This window comes from Calonectris borealis, chromosome 6 (genome assembly GCF_964195595.1).
Source record: "Calonectris borealis chromosome 6, bCalBor7.hap1.2, whole genome shotgun sequence".
In the NCBI taxonomy this organism is placed as follows: Eukaryota; Metazoa; Chordata; class Aves; order Procellariiformes; family Procellariidae; genus Calonectris; species Calonectris borealis.
This window is the reverse complement of record NC_134317.1, coordinates 37,588,209-37,608,760: the sequence shown is the minus strand read 5'-3', so window position 1 is coordinate 37,608,760 and position 20,552 is coordinate 37,588,209.

Genomic DNA, 20,552 nt, shown 5'->3' with positions numbered 1-20,552 from the left:
TTTAAACATCAGATCTTTGATATTCTTACTAAGACAGCAAATACACTTGCCCTTGGGGATAACCACTCTAGTACTATTTTTACTCCAATATTCATGCATAGGTGCCTGAGCTTGCTGCTAATGGCAAGACTGGCAGGGGAAGGAAGGCAGGAGAAAAGAAGGCACGGGTCAAGAAATTAGTTTTCCAATAGTAAAAGGGTGAATGGTGTGTCATATTTTAAATAACTTTTCAGTAACTGCAAGATAAGGACCTACAAAATATGTCTCACATTTTCAACAGAGGGAAAACGGGTCTAATGCATTGGCTTAACTTTGTTTGCTAAAACTTTCATACTGGTATCCTTACAAGTAAGTAGGTTAGGTCACGTTAAACAGATGAACAGGCATATTGCATGGAAATTTAAATACATTTATACTTACGCCCCTCAGTTTGCAATTAAAAAAAAGTTATAGACTTACATTCCATTTAAGCTGAGGTTGGGGAAAATATAGAGAGGTAGAAAAACAGTTAAACATGTAAAGAGAAAATCTAGGTATAATCTTTAAAAAATGAAGATAAATATGCTATACCTCGGGAAACTGTATCTTCATAGATTATGTCACAGATTAAGACATGCATAATTGATTTAGCTAGCTTAAGACAAATGAGACACATGGAGAGCCAAGAAAGTAATAGTTTTAAGGAACATTCATTAGGCTTAACTAAGTAAAATACAGTTTATAACACGCAGAGTAGCTTCCATAATTTATATATATTCAGGTTTCATATTTTCATTAATGGATATATTTAAGACCATACTGACAAATGAAAAGTTCTAGTTTAAGAAAATAAATCCGCAGAAAAAAATATACAAGGCCAGATCAATTTGCCATTATGAGCTTAGGGACCTGTTCACACTATAATATTGCTGATAAATGTAAATTTGATTCTGTGCTTAAAGGATGGAACTTATGATTTGTGAAAGAGATAAAAATTTAAAGTCAGATAAGATCAAGCCTGTCTGTGGACACACAATTTGCATGGCACAAGGCTGGTTTTTGTTTTCTTTCGTTAAAAAGGAAAGCACAGCATTTTTTTTTTAAACACAAGATAATATATAAACAAACTTGCGTTGTTATTTACATTCCCCAGGAAAAGGCCTAGAGTGCTCTGACTTCAATTTGGGCATAGCTGCTCAGCATATATGGGTGGGAACGTCTCATTTATTTTTTCTTCAGAAACATACAACACAGGAGGAGTTAGTTGTAAGACAGCCATTCTACCACAATTTATACAAGCTGCCATTATGGGTGTTCACCTCTTGAAAACCTCTCCATCTTCCTGGTTTTGTTTTTCCTCATAAACAAATCATCCTTCCTTCTATTAAGGCTGTACAGACTTTTTTTTTCCCCATTATATTGGTTTGTTGTTCAGTGAGATTATGCTGATCCTCATTCTTTGCAGGACCAGTTTCAACAATTCTTCAGCAATTCTGACTCACTCATGTATTGATAACTCAGTAAGTAGGAAAAATCACTGAGTGACATTAACCTTTTCACTGCCATTACATACACATATTCAAGCACTCATTTTTTCAGTTGAAAAGCTTAAATTAGGCACTGGTATAGAACACAAGACATCATACAATGGAGTTACCACATGCTCCAAACTGTAAAGAAACATATTAAGTTGGTAGATCAAGTATTTCCAAACTACAGTCAGACTACTTGCAAAGAACATAAAGAGAATGTACCAAGGAACAGAGATGTTGTTATACATACTATTATTATAAAGTTGCAACAAAACCAGGTGGAGATGAATTCTATTATTTCGCTGATAGTTTTTACTATAAGCGTACCAGCATTACCTGAATTAAAAACCTTAGTCTGAGAAGTTGATTTGGACAGAATTTCCCTTAGCCTTGACAACCCAGACATGCCATTGTGAACAACCTTACAAAGTTAATTCCTTGTATGTAGCAAAAGAAGTGTACAGAATTACCATGGTTCTGTCTAGTAAATTAAGCAACATTTGATTTTTATTCTTCATAGCTAAGAACAACAAGGATTATTGCTTAGCAGCTCTTTGGTTTTAAGGGTTGTCGACTTTGAGATGTGCTCCTGGCTGTTATACTACCTCTGCTTTCACGTTCCTCCTTCCCCTCATCCTCACAATAAAGAAAAGACATGGGGGAAGGAGGAATATTTAAAAGGAAAGGAAAAAAAAAGTCAAACAATCTCAACTGCTTCCTTTTCCTTCCCCTATTAACTGCAGTTTCATTCAAATAGTGTTAAGGTGAAACACAAGTGGTTTATTGTACACTTTTTTGCACTGCAACTTTGGCTCAAGTTAATAAGCCAGTTACCCAAAGTCCAATCAATCTGATTAACCACCACCATCACAGGTTATCTGAAAGCTTTTCTAATAGCAACATCTATAGCAGTAGTACAGTAAAGATGCAGATTTGTTGATAGACTCAAGGACTCTGAGGTTGCTGCAGATCAGCACAAAGTTTACTGTGCAAGAGAGAGCTAATCAAGTCATCTCCGAATATTGTAATATGCAAAAAGTGAACTGCTCACAATTAACAACTGTAATTCATCATGACAGTGTACAGCTCCTGCATTTTAAAATATACTGCACATTTGGGCTGGTGGGGTTTTTCTGTAAATTTAATTTAGATGCGTTTTGATTTAAATGAATTCTGATAGTTGCTGTGCAGTTTTGAGAAGTGAAATACGATATAGAATAATTTATGGAAGAATGTATAAGTAAGCCAAAGATCACAATAAGTTTTATAAATATGTGTCCAAGCGCTTACTTGCACACGGCACTGCTACGAACTCAGACTTATCCTGGTGCCTGCTGATCCCAGTGAGGTCAAGAAAATAACCCTTTGAATAAACTTCATAATGTAAGTTACGTGGGTTCAAGCTAGTTAACTATTTAAGTATTTTCTTGGAGGCTAGCAAAGATGTAACACCCCATGAAATTTTTCAAAAAATACAGGAAGAGAACATTACTGTCTCTCTAGCCTCCCAGCTCAGTGCATTCAGTGGCACGGCAGGGACACTTCTTCAGTTCAACATAGCCGAGCTACTTTCACGGAAAAGCGTGGTGGAAAAAAACTGCAATTCAGGTGCAGTATAATGCTTGGAAAAAGATTATAAATTCAGTCAACTCTAACTGGAGCCGTAATGTAACTTTTTTTGCTGAGTAGTATAATCGCATATTCTAACAACACTTTTCTAAATCCCAGCCAGTACCTGATTCTAAACAGGTCAAGTCTTCTCCTACACTTTTGTTTTACTGAAAGCTATCAAATAAATTTTCTTCCTGAGAAACTTAATCTAATGATTGTGACTACTGGCCACATAACATCAATAACATTAATCAGCTTTAGCACTGTTGATTTGTATCAGCCAGATCTTGTCCCAGCATCCCCATGAAGAGATACATGATCATTTACAAGTGAGATTTTAGACTTCCCTTCAGACACAATTAGACATAGCAATTGGAAAACTCCTACTGCAAAGATTTTTTTTTTCTTCCTTCACCATACTAGTGCTGTTTAAGTGACCAATATGAAAGTGAACACTATGTTCAAGGGTCTTGCTAAATACCAATTTCAGAGTAGGACAAATGTTTTCTACCCCAAAGACAATTTCACTTATACACACTTAATTATTCTGGCAAACAATTTGCCTGTTTTACTCAAGGCATTCTTTAAGAAGGCACATTTCCCAAACAAGTATTTTCATATGAAATACCTGTTTTAGTAGCTTTTAGAGTAGTAAGCTGAAAAAAAGAAATTTGAGTGAAGCGTTTCTTGGATCCCAAATAATTCTTCATTTTGCTCAGCATGACATCATTTATTCCATGTTCTGTAAATTAGAAATACTATGTTCACCCAGTTCTACTGATCTTCATGGAACACAACATTTGTCCACACTTGCTCTGCAAATAGCTTTGTTCCTGCAGATGATCTAGCAAAGCCAACGAGCGCGTTGTCTACACAAACACACACAGAGGTAAATTATGTAAACAGCTCTACCAAAACTTGAAGTGATAAAGTTTGGGTTCATTAAAATACTGTAAAAAACAGAGGTAGCAAATTGTATTCACAGAAGAGCGGCTTTATACCTAAGCACCCTCCAACTCTCTATAAATACAAGTTACTGCAAATGTGACGATGCGGACGTGGATCTACCAAGACTCACTTACCTCTCCAATACCCTTCAGCACATTTTCCAGTCTAATCATAACCAACAAGTTCAGTCAACCTAGCTAAGCAATTATTTAGCTTGCTCCTCTGACTGATAGAAAAACATGCTTTTGTAATCATGTGTGTCTAGATAACACATTTCATATAAGGCAGCTTCCCGTGGATCAAACAGATCAACAGGTCTGGTCACTTTATCTGTGCAAGTTTTAAATTTACTTTGCAGGATCGCATGAAAAGTGTTATCGCTCACTGAAGTCATGTAAAATTCTCACTCATCTAACTTTTGAAGAGTTTTTGCTCACAGAACTCAACTAGGAACACATTTGGAACACTTTGTTGACATATGTTGGACTTAACCAGCAAGTTTAATTCATAGATAAGACAGAATTGGTCAAGTGTTTCTGCTTTTCCTAGCTGTATTTTCTGACTCTGATAAACACAGGAAATTTTAAAAGTTTGATTTGTTAAAAATGTTTTTTTTCAATGTAAGTGCTTTTCAGATTTTTTTTTTCCCTGTTTCTTTTTACAGCCCAGGTAAAACCAAGCAGTCGCATTTCACTGAAGTATCCAAATATTTTTAAAAATAGAAACCACTATGGGAAATCAAATTAAAAGAATACCTAGCTGTTCCAGCAGAAACACACACACTATTGGGCACTCTGGAAGATCATTTGAAAAGGTGATAGATACTTAGCACCAGTCCAATCATTCCTCCAGCACAAAAGGGAATGTGCAACATTGTTAAGTGGTCAGGCCAAGAACAACCTCAAAACCCCTGGCAACATACCCACAAGTGGGTTGGTGGTACGTTGGAAATCAAGTGTTTAGATAATTTAACTTTTGCATCCAAAAGTCACATTGGAAAAAAAAAAAATCAGGAGAGCTACTGTAACATCTTAACTATATGGTGTCATGACCACTCAAAGAAAAAAAAGGAAAAACAACAAAAAATTAAAGTGTTTGTAAACAGTATTTTACATGTCACTGTGAAAAGATTAAAAAAAAAAAGATTTCTCCAGACATTCCTATTATATTTTGAAGAGCTTTATCCTAATAGGATGTAAGTGAAATTCAATTTTGAAAGCTTGGGAGAAAAGGAAGGGGAAAAGCAAGTCTTTTTAATATGCTGAGGTCACGGAAGACGACACCTATCTTGCTATACATAGTGTTATATTGATAGTTTCAGTTAATCCATTGTTCAGAACAAGCACAGACAGATTATATGGTGGTTTTAAAACATTTCTAACACTTCCTAGGGAATATCTAGTAAGAGAGCACTTGGTACCAGCTAAGCAGTGTGAACTTGTTCAAAACTGATCTGTCCCCTTCCCTCCCACAGCATAACTAATCAACCATTTACACTGCTCTAGATCAAACCCAGAGGCCAAGAATGACATCCTAGACTAATTTAATGCCTTGCTCTGTTAAAACTATTTTCCTTAATGCTTACTCCATTAGCGTGTTTTCAAGATTAAGTCATCAGTATGAATATGGATGTCTTTCAAAAAAGTTTCCAAAAATAAAAAGGTGAAAAATAACAAGTTCTACAAAACTGAAAAGGCTTTTTTTTTTTTGTTTGCACTCAGTTCCTTTCCAACTGAGTCTCCAGGTATGTTGCCATCTAATTGTGTAGGATACAGACAACAACACACCCTCCAGCTGTAGGTTACAGCTTTATTATTATTAATTTCTTCTTTATTATGGAAATTTCTAGAGTCTAAGACTACCACTGTAATTGCTAAATGCATCCAAAGCAGCACCTGACCCATAAAAATAGCTTTCTAAACAAAGCGGTAAGTAGACATTTTCAAGTATCTACCCACGATCTCACCTACCACTTCAAACCTTAGAGCCCGAAGCTCCATAGTGAACCTAATGGTTTTCCATTGTCAAACCTGGTAATGAAATTTTGTTTAAATTCAAATGTTCATGTTCATATGTGTTAAGAAGAATATGCACAGCTTCTGAGTCATACAGTTAAAATCTTCCCATATAACCCTCAATCTGTCACCCATTTAATCAGCTAGTTCTTTGTTTAGCAAATCTGAATGCAAACTACGCTCCTAGTTTCATAAATGTTTTTTGTTCACAGCTTGATTTTTACAAAGCTGTAGTCACACACACATTTGTTTAATTTAATAAGGCAAGCTGGTTTAATACTAATGTTATTTATTTAACAGTCAAAGAAAATATCCTTTAACTTGTATCAAATAGAATAAAGGAAACAAACAAGGTAACTAAAACACACACGACTAATGACCATAGAATGCAGTTTGGGAAGATACAGCTGTTCACCACTTAAAAGGAAACATTTTGTCGTATTTGGGCAAAACTTTAAAAATTTCCTATTTCTTAAAAAACAAGCCAAGAAGGTCTCATAGTCCTGTGTTGGGCAAGAATTCACATTGGTATGGCTGATGACAATGTACCACGTCCTCATTTGAGGCACTATCATCTCCCCTTTACTACACCTACCTATGACAAAAGTGAACTAGACTTTACTTCAAGTTTGTGAAACTAATCCCTTGCTCATGACAACCTGGCTCCTGAGAAAACTCCTCCCGTAACATATCTGACTGCGTTTAAAAAAGGTACCAGTTCCTCAGTTACAGTCTTAATATGTAAAACATCTGACTTCAGTTAATTCATTACAAATTACTTCAGTTGCACTTTAAAACAGTATCTTTATATGAAGCTAATTAAAGACATTTAAATATTAGGCATGGGAGAGAAAACACCATACAATAGGAAAAAAAGGTTTTAAAAATACATTCCCTACTTTAGTAAAACCTAAGGGAGATGATCCACAGAAATCAAAAGAATCACTTTCATATTTAAAGTTTACTTTGTATTTTATGAGAAATAATTTCTCATACTAGATAGGTTTCCTTTGCATAAATGAAAATAAGATTATGCATTAGTTGAGGATATTATTTAAAGTAAAAAAAAAAAAAAATCCCAATCCTAAATTATGTATTTCTAGCAACAGGAATATTTTCACAGCAAAAAGTACACCTGAAATCTTTTCAGGGTAGCTGTAATTGAATAATGCTGATCTTGCCAGTTTTCCATTACCAGATTGAGGTCTAGACTAGCCGAGGTAACAGGCTGAAAAATGCACTCTTTTCATTAAAGAAGCAGTCTAGCAGCACGTATTAACATAGTGTCTATTGTACATCAAGTTGCAAAATTATTCTGAGATCCAAGAGTCCCTGGCTGATGGCCCAGTAAGTACAGATTTTTCAAACTAGATGGAAGTGACAGACTCATTTACTATCAATTTTTATGCTAGTGAAGACACGCAAGAGCTGTCTTCACCACTCATTTCTGAGTTTTTAATCAGTTTTTGGCGACCTCTGTCCATAACCTAGAGGAACCATTTAACACATCAGTAACCTCTGAAACCAGTAGTCATTAGCAAAGGACACTCAGGAACGCAAAGAATTAGACATGATACTGACAGTTAAGATCCACCAGAACATGCACTATTGATCCTTCTGTGATATGTGGCTTCGAGTCAACTGCAAACATTAGAGAAGTGAACCACCACCGCCACCTTCTACCACAGGCCTAAAGCTGCATCTTCACGCAAAATAGTAGTTCCCAAGACTCGACTAGGAATGAAGCACGTGAGAGTCTTGGCCGTCAAGCAATCTGAGCTACAAAAAGACTGTCAGAAGCCTTTTTTATTCCTACATCGTACAGAAAAAACAAACACACTGCTTCCATCCTTTCCCAGACTGATCAGTTCCTTGTCCTCAGTCCAGTCTTACTCATTTCAGAACGTCTGTGTTTGCCCTGGAGCCTCTAAGCCTCCCTCATCAGTCCAATTCCAGGGGTTTTTGTGTCTTGGTTTTTAAACTATAGGACACAAGACACATTCACAAAATTGTCTAAACAGGGAAGAGTCCTTACGAACCACAGAACTGACTATACATCCATCACGTTATCACCTGCATATTTAACCTCCTGCTACACACTTTGTAGTCGCAATAGTACAAAGCGAATACAGGCAATGCGATTTCATAGAGTGAAAGGTAAATAACTTTCATACAAGATCTGTACCAAAATACCGTATTTTGTTCACCCATAAAGATTCTTTCTTTGTACTGTAATTTTCTTTAATATTCACTAAGTCATTAAAATTAAAAAAAAAAAAAAAGGGTAGTTTTATGTTCAAAAAGAAGTCAGAAAATTTTATTAAAAAGGTAGTAAAGCCCCAAAATGGTTGAGTTTTCCATTACTCTCCCCCCAATTTTTCTCCTGGGTCTAAAAGGCAGTAGGCTGTTATTAAAAGTAAAGTTTAGCAGCTTCTAGCAACAGAAGGTTCCCATCATCAGATGATAATAAAGATTACAAAAGAAGAATTTTTATTGCTGCCTGATCATTGCAATGACAACACTGAAGCAGGGCAATTGTTCCCAGCTTTTTTTTGTCTTAAAGGAAGTTTTTCATATGAAGAAAAACTATACACTTCACCCTTTATGACTTACTTTAGACAAAGAGAAAATATGGTGAAGAGAAAAATTGTAAGATTAAGTTCTCCCTCAGTAGTGCAGCTATACCAACAGTACTTGAAGTGCTGCAGACAGTATAAACCAACTAAAAAATCCCTAGGTAGAGTAAGTCAACACAACTCTTATCGAGATCAGAGAAACTGTATTCTCATATACATACTCCAGCACAGGCCCAGAGACCCCTGAAATATGTTTGTGCTTGAATTTTATAAAGCGCGTATTACAGATGCAATCGATGGTGGCAGCCTATCATCTCCAGTGGGAGCAAATGTAGGTCATTACAGGTACTTTCAGGAGAACTATCCCTGGAAATACAGCAGCCACAAACAGATCTTAATATAAGCCATAGTTACACAGTTATGTCCTTACTCAGTTCATGTTTATTTGACACTTACTGAAAACAGCATTCCAGTTTTTGTGTCAGTCTCAGAAATGGTTGGGACTCAGGACAAGGCGGTTACTCCCCCAGTGATTTGATTACATCTATTTTTCTTCTCTCCCCCTTTTTTTTTTTAACATCTTTTTGTCCTCCCCGCTTTGACAAGATTCTTGATAATAGGTTCCAAAAGAGCATTTTTTCAGAAACTTTAGATCCCCTGGACTGCTGGGCTAGCCTCCATCATTTCTCAAAACATGCAATTCTCCCCACCCCCAAATTAAAATCCTCAGCAAATAGGAAGTAACTTCTGGGACTACTGTGGAGAATTCCAGAGTCATCTTCCATGACAGAGTGACCAGAGAATAAAGAGGCAGATTAATAATAATATATATGGAACATACCATTACACAAGGAAATAAGAAAAACAACTCTACTATCACATATGAGGTTTTACCTGCTGACTGCAGTTTCAGAGCTGGACCATAGGATTAGGACAAATGTAGTAATGGGCTCCTTCCTTGATATGAATCCAAGCATTTCAAGATCTGATTAAGGAATGGAGCTATTGCCAGGCTAAGCCTCTGTCAAGAAAATAGGTATCTCCACCCTTGAGAAGAACTGAAACATCTCCCACAAGTATTCTGTAGCATACCATACATATAATGGATATGTATGTTTAAATACAGACATTTGTTGTCTAGATTTTTCACTGGAAGTACCCCAAAAGAGTAACTATCCATTAACAGAGTAAGAACAAATACTGTACCATGTCACCTCCCTTATTGCGTTCTTGAATGAAGTTTGCTAAAACACACTTGCTGCACTTTAAGTAATTCTCTACCTCTCCAAACACTAAATTGAGAGAATGCTAAGTTGTGCCAGAGTGTTAATATCAAAGAAACTCACAAATACAAAACATACCATACGTCTCATTGTAAAGCGAAAGTGTCTCTGAACACGCTCATCAGTTTTGTGAGAGATACATCGTCAAGACCCTGAAAGAAATTACTGCAGTTCTCTGTTTGAAGCTGAAAGTTATTGACCAAATAGACTTGGAGATCTTCCAGCTTGTTAAAGGTGCTAATGATTCATGTATGCAATTTTTGAAGAAAGAAATGAGCTTCAGCAGTGAGTTTGATTTTTCTGTCAAAAAGTTAAACTGCACTTTAAGTTGTGCAGTGCTGTTATCTGCCTGAACGTGCTGAGACACTTCAGAGAAAAATAATAATTCAATATATTCCCCAAACAACTTGCCTTCAACAAGGCAAAGATACATATGAGGTTTCTGCCTACTGTAAACCTTAGTTTTTAAACCAAGTTCAGCATCACTGTGGCATTAACACTGTTCCATTATTGGAGGTACCTACAAAAAAGCGCTCTTTAGTTTCGTGCAAAGTTTAACATGCATTCTCAAAAGCCTTTTGAATCAGGTAGGCAAGGGAAGAGCTTGTGGCAAGTGATCCTGCATTTATGAATTTTTTATGCAATGCCATGGAAAAGTTTTGCTGCAGTACATTTGTCTGTCCTATTTCCTGTCACTATGAAAAAAGTTGTAAAACCTTGTTTTGTTTACAAAAATTTCTATTAAAACCAGGTATAGAGGGGAGGAAGATGGTTGTGTCTCATGCAGGGAGACTAAATGTGCTTAAGCAGACAGAGGAGGAGAAGAACTTTTTTGCCTCTACATGTATTATGCTGCTGAATTGTAGGAAGTTTTTCCTCATTGTCATTCATTTTCTGGAGTCTCTAGTTAACTCATACCAATCAATAAAGCTTTCAAAAGGACATAACTGAAGTGGAGAAGATAAAAAAGGAAAATTGAGTATATTATTGGGTGGGAGAAGGGGGGGGAAGTAAGTGAGAAGCAAAAAACACATTCTGAATCCCAGCCAAGAGAGATAAGTGGATGATTTGAGGTAAGTCTCGTTTCCAATCCTACAGCTGGAAATTCCCTGTTAGTGTCCTGTCCTAAATCACAATCTTGACGGCATACAGAAAAAACTAACATGACCAGCAGTCATTACCAGTAACAAAGGATCAGTTAAGTCAGTGAAGTCAGGATAAATCTGAATCAGATATAAAGCTGAATATGGTACATGCATACCAATAGTATTCATTTCTGTTCTCTTTTTAAAACAGAATAGCTTTTCAATAAATATTTCCATGTAAAATACCTTGTGAAGTGCAGAACAGAAACAGGAACAAAATCAAGGAAGAGAAATCAGGCTCACTGTAAACTCCTCCTGCAAATTCTGGTAGGTGGTTGGTCTGGGTAAACGCTATTTAAAGAGAACAAAATGCATGGAAGATGTGCTTTGAGCTCAGAGCCCCTGTGTATAAATAGAGTATGTAAATGATTGCCATGAAGAGAATACACAGTAAGTTAATCCTCTTTAAAGATCATAAATGTATAGTACAAGGAAAATAAATTTCTTAAAGACAGATTTTCTAAATTAACTTTGACAGTAAGCCAAAGTTTAAATCAGGAAGTATTTAATCATGTATTGGACTTGCTGCATTTTTCCTGTTTTTATTTAAAACCGTATTTAATTGTGCAACTCTATCCCAGACACACGTAGATGTAACAGGTTTTTTGATGGCAAAGACTGTGTACAGAAAAGAGTTGTGTTTGATGGAACTGCTACATTGACTGCTAAATTCTAAACCTGTTTGCCCCACTTACCCAATGCACCAAACTTACTAGATCTACATCTGTCCGGTACAACTTCTTCCAAATGACATTATCACATCATAAATTCACCAGAGGGAGACAGTCACAGCATAAGACTAAGTTAAAGTAAAATAATTACATGAAACCGTGGTGCTAGGAAAAAAAATCCAGCAAGAGGCAATGATGCTTCAACCTGACCTTTCAAGAAGGCTGGCATGCTAGTGTAATCAAACATCAACATTCAAATTCTTAACAGAATTTTTTTTTAAACTTTTTCATTACGTTGAAGCAGTAGGCCATTCAAATAAGCGAAGTACGTATTAGCTTTTCCAAAGGAAATGCTGGAGTCACAGCCAGAACACCATTAAATCTAAACTGAATGAATACACACAGAAACATTTTTGGTTTGCCATAATTCTGGAGTACACCCGGTTACTGTTTGTTAGTACCACGATTATCTGACTATTGAGGAAACACATCACAAATTGTCCAGCCCCTCACCATGAAATTTGCCCATTCTACGCCTTCAGAGGCAGTGAGATGCGAAGCACTGGTTGCAGGGCAGGGGGACTAAGTGCACCGCAGGCTGGATAGCAGCAGAGGGCACGGGTGTACACACACCGAGCAAAACAGTGGCAGAGAACTTGCAACTAGCAGCTTTTTTTCCAAATTGGGGGAAAAAAGGAAGGGGGGGCGGGGGGAAGCGCCTTTCGGCGGGAACAAAATGTGTGTCACCGGGGGGGGGGGGGGGGGCAGTTAGACCTCTCAGTATTTTTCGTATTAACATGAATAGCATATGTGGGTTTATTTTTCAGCCATAGCCCTGCTAAGCAAATGGCGAATAAGCAAGTTTGGTTTAAATTCACACATTTAAGTGAAAAATATAGTGCCAATTTTAACTTCATAGGAAAGCAGCACTGCAAGATTTCATGTAAGCCCGAGGCACCCTTCTGTCTGTTTTTGAAAGGGAATTTCCGGTCAGAAAAATAAAGAGATCCACAAGACAAAGCTGTTTCAAAGGAGCCACACAATCCAATTAACTCATTTTTTCCGTAATAAAATCATAAACCATAGATTAAGCATTACTGGGCTGGCACATTACCAGCTGCATTAATACAAAGAGGCATCACCTACCTACCTGGAGTAGCACAGCCTCCATTCCATTACCATTACAGCCCTCAGAGGACAGGAAACCTATCACACACCAGCACATACTCCTAAAACACCAGGAAATACGAGGCATGTGCAGAAAGATCTAGCTAACTCCATTAATTACTGAGCAGGAGTAGGAACTTTCGATCTACTCAGTTTACAAAACCTGAGTTTCCAGGCACATGCTATATTTCAAACAAGACTTTACACTAGCAGTTTGCTAAATGCAATCAGCACACCATCCAGATAGCTAATTATTGCTCAAATTAGCTCCTTCACATACCAGCAACCATTTGTGCAAGATTATGCTACTTCCATACCTGTTTGTCCCGCTCGTCCAATGCAACACACACTTGTTAGATCTACCTCTATTTCATGCAATTTCTTCCGAAGATGAAAAGGGCTGGCATATTCTGAAGCTGAAGAAAGTATAAGCCACAAGTATTTTTAAAAAAGTCACTCAAAAAAAAAAAAAAGAGGCCGCCGCCAGCGGAGCCCAGCTGGGGGTGGGGCGGCAAATGGCGCCTGGCAGCGGGCGGGACGGGGCTTCCCCAAGTCACCTCAGCCGTGGTCAATCAATCCCCTCAGCCGTGGTCAATCAATCAGTCCCCTCAGCCGTGGTCAATCAATCAGTCCCCTCAGCCGTGGTCAATCAATCAGTCCCCTCAGCCGTGATCAATCATCAATCAATCCCCTCAGCCGTGGTCAATCAATCAATCCCCTCAGCCGTGGTCAGTCACCCCAGCGGTGGTCAGTCACCGCGCTGCCCCAGCCGGTGTGCACCGAAACCCGTTTACACACCTCCCAACAAATGCAGCTTGCGTGGCACGGGGGTGGTCTGGTTTTGTTGCTGTGGAACAAAGGGTAACCCCTTTGCCCAGCTGCCAGAGTCTCGGGAGTTTCATGGAGTAATGAAAAGATCCAGCAGGTTAAAAACCGGTGTCAGCAAGGTCCTTCCCATGCGGATTTGCACGTTCGACAAAGACGTGCTAACAGCGAGGCAAAGAAATGCTAACGCAGAAGTAACGCCGGCCGTTTGGCTTGCCCTCGTGAAAAGCCCGCCTTTGCAACCCCCATCTCTCGAGTACCTGCTAATGAACCGCTGCCATTATTCTCTGCGGAAAGAGGCAGCCAAAACCTGACCTTGCTCCTTTCCTCGTAAGGATCACACAGCCCTCCCCTGCCTCACAGGACTGGGGTTCGCCGTAGCAGTCACCTTTAGAGCCGTCGTCTTCACGTGGAGGTTAAAAAAACGTTGTTTGCCACCTGAGAAGGGGAGAGAAGTGACTTCCTTTCGTGCTAATAAAATAGTGAATAAACTCGTGAAATCGATTAAAAAGCAAAATCTGAATAAAGTTAACCTGCTTTCTTGTTCCAGGCCAGGTAGCAGAAAATGAGTAAATTATATTTTAACGCAGGTGAGCTTTAACTGCCTTCACCCTCAACACTTCAGTTACTCAGCCCGCATCCTAACCCTGCGGAGCGAATAAGCGGGACAAACAGCGCCTGGTCAGCAGCCACGGAGAAGAAATCTGAAGAGGTTTCATCTTAGTCACTGAAGACAACACCATTGACTGTCACCAATTACTCTGTTTGCAAATAATGATGTAAGTTTCCAAGGAATATAAGCTTTGTTCTGAAGATAAATCAGAATTTGGGAAAGAGATGCTGACAAACAGTGCTAGGGTAACCGAAATCCACCAGAACTCACTGGTGTATTTTCGTAACATATTTGTATTTATTTACATCCAAACAGAAATAATGAAGGAAAATTATTTTAGGTGTCTTAAAGTCATTAAAGAACAGGGCTCAAGGCCCAGAGAAAGAGATAGTAAGACGAAGGGTAAGAAAAAAATGTGGGATTCTTTTCTGATGAGCTGTGCAGGGGTTGTAGTTGATAACGCTGATCAGCTGGAAGTCAGACAATGAGTGAAACTGTCCTGTGCCAGGGTTTTTGACTCTGAGTGATTCCTGAACACACACACACACAAAATCAGCAATAAAACTTTAAAAACCCTCAGAGTGGAAGTCAAAATTCTCAGAAACCAAGGAAAGCACCTAAAGAAGGTTAGCTGGAATTATGGGATTCCCTTTGCAAAATAAGACACTTGGAAAGGACTCAAATTCAGAAACTTACAAATTGCAAAGCATTTGCTATTTTGAAAGATTACAGTTAATCCGTTCATGAGTTAATCAGGCAAAGCAACTTGCATGAGAGGAGTATTTTTGCAGGAGTACTGAACCTACAGGAGTTTGCTGCATTTCGTGTCAAACAATACATGCCATACAGGTTTGCTTTTAGCATTTTTCAGAGGAAAAAATGATGCAGCAGAACCAGATAGATATGTGCAGCAGCTAAAGATGAACACAGATGAAAATTCTACTCTCAAGAAATAATGTACGTAGGAAAAAGTTTAATACAGCTGTGCATCCAGTTAGAGCACAAATTTGAAGACACCATTGATCTTTTTTTTTGTTCCAATAGACCAGGAGTAACCAAGATCCTTCAAAATAGTGTAGGATGTAGGCAAATGTTTATCTAATCTACTTTCCTAAACTTGCCATAATTATAAATCTTATAACTTGTGAATAAGCCATATTTTAAAAAGGATAATTTAATCTAAAGATACATTTCTGAAATATGTCCACTTACATAGGAAACAAGCTTTGAAACTTGGCAGACTAAACAGAGAAAGTCCCACTTTTAACACAACTGACTCAATCCAGGCAGCTGCAGTAAGAGCACTATGGAAGTCCTTTTACACCAGGATACACAAAGTTGGGGCCTAGAAGTTTTCTGTATTTTGATGGTAGGACAAAAATTGAGCTTAGTAGTTGAATGGGAGAAATGGCTTTGACATTCATATGTGGAGATAAAAAGTATCACGTTGCTATTATAAAAGGCCAGTGCTATAGGACCACAAATTTCAGATACAGTATGCTTAGTGAAAACAAATGGATACAATTGCTTGTATACCCACGAGATAGCAGTGGGTCTGTGCAGGCCTTCCTTTGGCAAATGCCCTTTATCTCCTCTCAGAGGGATGAAAAGATTTTTAAAATAGGAGCCGCATTTGAATAAAAAGGGCTTTCCTATATGCTGGAACATAGGCCAACATATTTAACATTTTAAGTCTGGAAAAGCAACCAGGTAAGACCAGATAGAAATAAGGATCCATAAACAACCCTGCTCGTTCACTATGTTTTTAATTTCCACTGAATTTCTGAGTTAAAGCAAATTCTGCCCAGCCTTCTCCAACCCCAGCCACCTCTTCGCAGAGCTTAGGCTATAATGGGAACATGCAAGTAAAATCATCCCTCAGAGTTGGCATTACCTGAAACTAACATAAACAACCTAACACAGTAACTCAGGGTGGGCCGACTGTAATAGAGACATACACCTAAAATAGGCATAATTATAGTTAGCTAGAAAAGGATGCGATTTGTAAACAGAATATATACCTGAGAGAGATTTGGAGCCTGCAGGCACACCCTCTAGACCATTACATTAAAATAGATTAAAATGGCTCCAGAGCTACATGATGTACATGGCCACCTGATTTAAAGACAACAGAACTGCCCAATCTCACATGAAATATAGATGTATAGATTATGATTTTCAGGAATACTTCCAAGGAAATTAATTATAGCTGTTAAAACAGAGGACTCGGGACAGCACATTTTCAGCCTGTTTTAACAATTTGAAGTGACTCAGAAAGCGGAGGCTCACTGCAGAAACCAAAAAATACAGGCTAAGTGGAAGTGCTAATGGTAGCAGAAGAAAAATTAACCCCCGGTGCAAAGAAAGCAAAGATTTGTTTCTGTAGGTTTGGAACAAACAAACAAAGCCAGTTCTGCAGATCTTAATTCTCTATCTCACTTTTCTGAGATTCTTTTCTAGAGGATACTTGGCTAAGCAAGCAATTGTATACATTTGTTTTCACTAAGCATACTGTATCTGAAACAAACATCTCTGGCAATAGACCACAATTTAATGGGAATGGATTTAAGGAATGTTTAATGTCATATGAGTAACATCACTGCAAGCCCTCATTATTCTCAGTTCCCAGATGACAGCAATATACAAATTAATATAGTACTTAAGCTGGAGAATTACTTCAGAAAAAGCTCAATTTTTTTCACCAGAAAATTAGAAAGAAGAATACATGAATTATAAGAAACTGACGTCAGAGTTGTTGCAGGTTACTTGCAGGTAGATAAAGCAAAACAAACATAACCATCAAAATGATGCTGAGCCAGTAAGGGAAAGCACAGCTGTAACCAGTTCTGTGCTACACTCAGCCTTGCAGTGCTGCAGGGTCAGAAGCCAGGACAAAGGGTTCTGCAGAGAAATATGTTGTGTTATCTCCTGGTCATCTGAAACGCTGAACGCAGGGAGCACAGAGGCATGTGGGTTTATCTGAGAGTGCAAAGCCTTCTGGGATAGCCTTGGAGGACTATGGAAGATGGCGCAAGCCATCTTCATGCAGTCTTGTCCATACATGGGGCTGAAGATTTCGATTTACTGTGCACGCACTCAAAATAACTTACAAATCTTAGCTGAAAGTAACTGAACATCAGGTTTAAAGAAAATTTTTAAATGAGCATGTCACTGATGGCCCAAGACCACTTTCTGGAGGTCTCCAATCAAGGAACTGAATAACTGTTGGCATTTTCTGTCAAAAACTTTATAGAGCCTCATCAAAAAGATCACTTTCTTCTAGGGCTAGGTAGAAGAATGAGAGAAGAAAGACTGGATTTCGGCATATCATGACAGAACTCAGCAGGAATCTCTCCAGGAAGAGCTACAAAGCATATTTCATTTGAAGCAATGAACTTTAATAGGAATTTCATTTTACACATGAATGTACCCAGTGTGATAATCTCCAGTCTGTTTATTCATCAGCTGGAACTCAGGATGTGAATGTGACGGTGACAGGAGCAGTGAATTTTATGTTCCTGAAGCGTTAGAAAAGGTATTAACCTTTTAATGATTCTTCATTCAAACCAGCTTTCACAGTAAAAAGTAAAACAATCTATTTTATTTTCTCTGCAATATTAAGCACAAAAGGAAATCCTAGTTCATAGTTCGAGAAACAGTGAATATAAAAGATTTTATGCTATTCACATCTGTTCAGGAGTCATGTAAATGGCACACAAACAGTGGGATCATCAACGTAGCAAAACAAAACCATATAAAACGTTTGAAAATTTAGCCCAAAGGCCTTTCTGTTGGTCCTGATCCAGACAAACATCTTCCAAAAGCATTTTTTTTTTTCAAAATATCTAAGGTAGCCTAATTCCAATTGTAAGTAAATGTACTGTGAATTTTTTAATGTGATTTACTAGGGGGTTGGACAGGCTTAGAGAACTGATAATGGATGTTATGGAGAAAAACTGTGAATTTCTTTGAAATCAAGGACAAAGCAAGGATTTGTCATTCATTTTGATTTCAGTTTCCTGGGATGTAAACCACAGGTAGTTTAAAACAGAAAATTATTATGCATACCATAAATAGGTAAATAGCATCTGAAAATTACTCGTAACAGCAGTAAAATGTCCAATTACCTGTTTTTCACTACCCAGAAAAATATTCTAGCAGGCATAGCAAGAGACTTTTTCCCATGCTCTACAGGTTTTTAGCAGGAAGAATGCATTTCTTTCTGTGTGTTATTTATCTGGAGGAGGAATTAGATACATTATCCATCCAGGGCTTTTCCTACAGTTTGCCTTTTCAGTGGACTATTACCAGAAGGTATTCTAGATAAGTGGTTTTCTTCCTCTGTTTAATTATTCCTGCCACCTGCCTAGGTGAGTCAACCTCACATACCAGACTTTCCCTCAGGAGCAGCACATGCCTTTCAGGAAGGTACTGTCTGTTATCCTGTGATACATCACGAGTTCACAGCTTGCTTGACAGCATCAGCTAGCACATCTGAGACAGTAAGGATGTGGAAAATCACAACTCCCCATTCAGTATCGCCTTCAAAACAAGTTTCTGGGATGTAATATTGTATTTTGTTCAGACATACTTGTGCCATATACCCTGTGGGAGCCACTGGAAAAATTAGTTCATCGCAGCTAGAAGCCCAGCTATATAAACCAGTGCCATTCTCACACTATGTGCAAAGAACACCACTTAGACACACTGTCCCTTCACCGAGAATTGAGAGTAAGAGCTATTTGCACACACCATATCCCACAAATATTTGGAATGTAAGGGGTTAAAGGACCTGAGAAATATTCATCTTCCTCTCAAGTACCTATATGCTAAACTGGGGGATGCTGAAGTGCTTCTTAGGTTGTTGGGATCCTACCAGCCGTGTCCCATGCCTGAGTAAAGTCCTTGTTCATGCCAGGTTTTCCAGCCTGCTCCCTTCCCTGTGAAGGGAGCCCAAACGTCCCAGCCCACGTAGGATCACATCCTATTCCCAACAGATCCCAGCCAGGGAATCAGGGCCAAGGGAGCACTGGAGAGTTTACATGAAAGTATCATTTTCCTATGCTGATACAACACTCTTAGCAGAAAAATTAAGACCATATCCTTGGTGGCTAGGTCTCAGTGTTTTCTTCCAGACTTCACATATTTAACTGCTTTAAAGATGAGTGTGTCTTGTTTGTGGTCATGCACTTAATGTACTGCAGGGTTGACAACAGAATTTATTGGGATGCTGTAGCACTTTCTAGCATTAGAGGTGAGATTTTCATTGCAACTAATTTGACTTCAGTGTACTTCAGACAAAATTTCAACGGGACAGGTCATAGTTTTTTTCACTGACCTCTGACCAGAACCAAGTCTTCCCCTTCTTCCCCATATCGTTAATGGAAGTACAGGTCCCTCATACAGCTCTTACACAATACCTGCAAAGGAAAATCAAGTATCAATACAATTCCCTTGTAGTGCAGAAAGACTGCACTCTCTTCTATTTTTTTAGATATTAATTAACATTTTTTCTCTTAAAAACTGCTCTGTAGATCTCAGGAGTAGCACAGGATGTCATGTTATGGATCAGTTGCTATGGTAACTAATCCTTTCTAAAAGGGAGAAACAGAAAAAAATTGTAGAAGTCCATTTCTCACTATGAACAAAGGATGCCACTAAATAGTCTTTATTTTGCATTGCCTTCCTTTGCTTTACTTTTATTTATAAATGATCACAACTGATTTAGTACAGGACTGTGCATTTTTTTCTTTCAGTCTGAATATTCTGATTTTCCTGTTTCCATGGAGTGTCAGAAAAACAACTTAATTGAACTCAGAAATAAGTAGAGGGTTTGTGAAAGGGGGTTGAGTCAATTCCAGATTTCTGATTTATTTTTTTATTTTTTTATTTGTGTGAAGATATAATATTAATGAAGAGTCTTTATGGGACATACTTTGTGTTGGAAATGCTTATACTTCCCAGAAAAATTACATCTAGTGAAGAAATGAGGGCAAATTTTACCATATATCTCTATTTCTTTCTCTCTGTCTGAACCAGAAGGATATCACCAGGACTGGAAAGGTCCTTCATGTCTTGGTCATTCTTTGGCCCCAATGCAAGCCTCCATCTTGCAGTGGGATGTAGATTTGGTTTATACTCATTTCATAATAAATTTCTGAGATACCGTTTGCTGGTGGCACAGAAC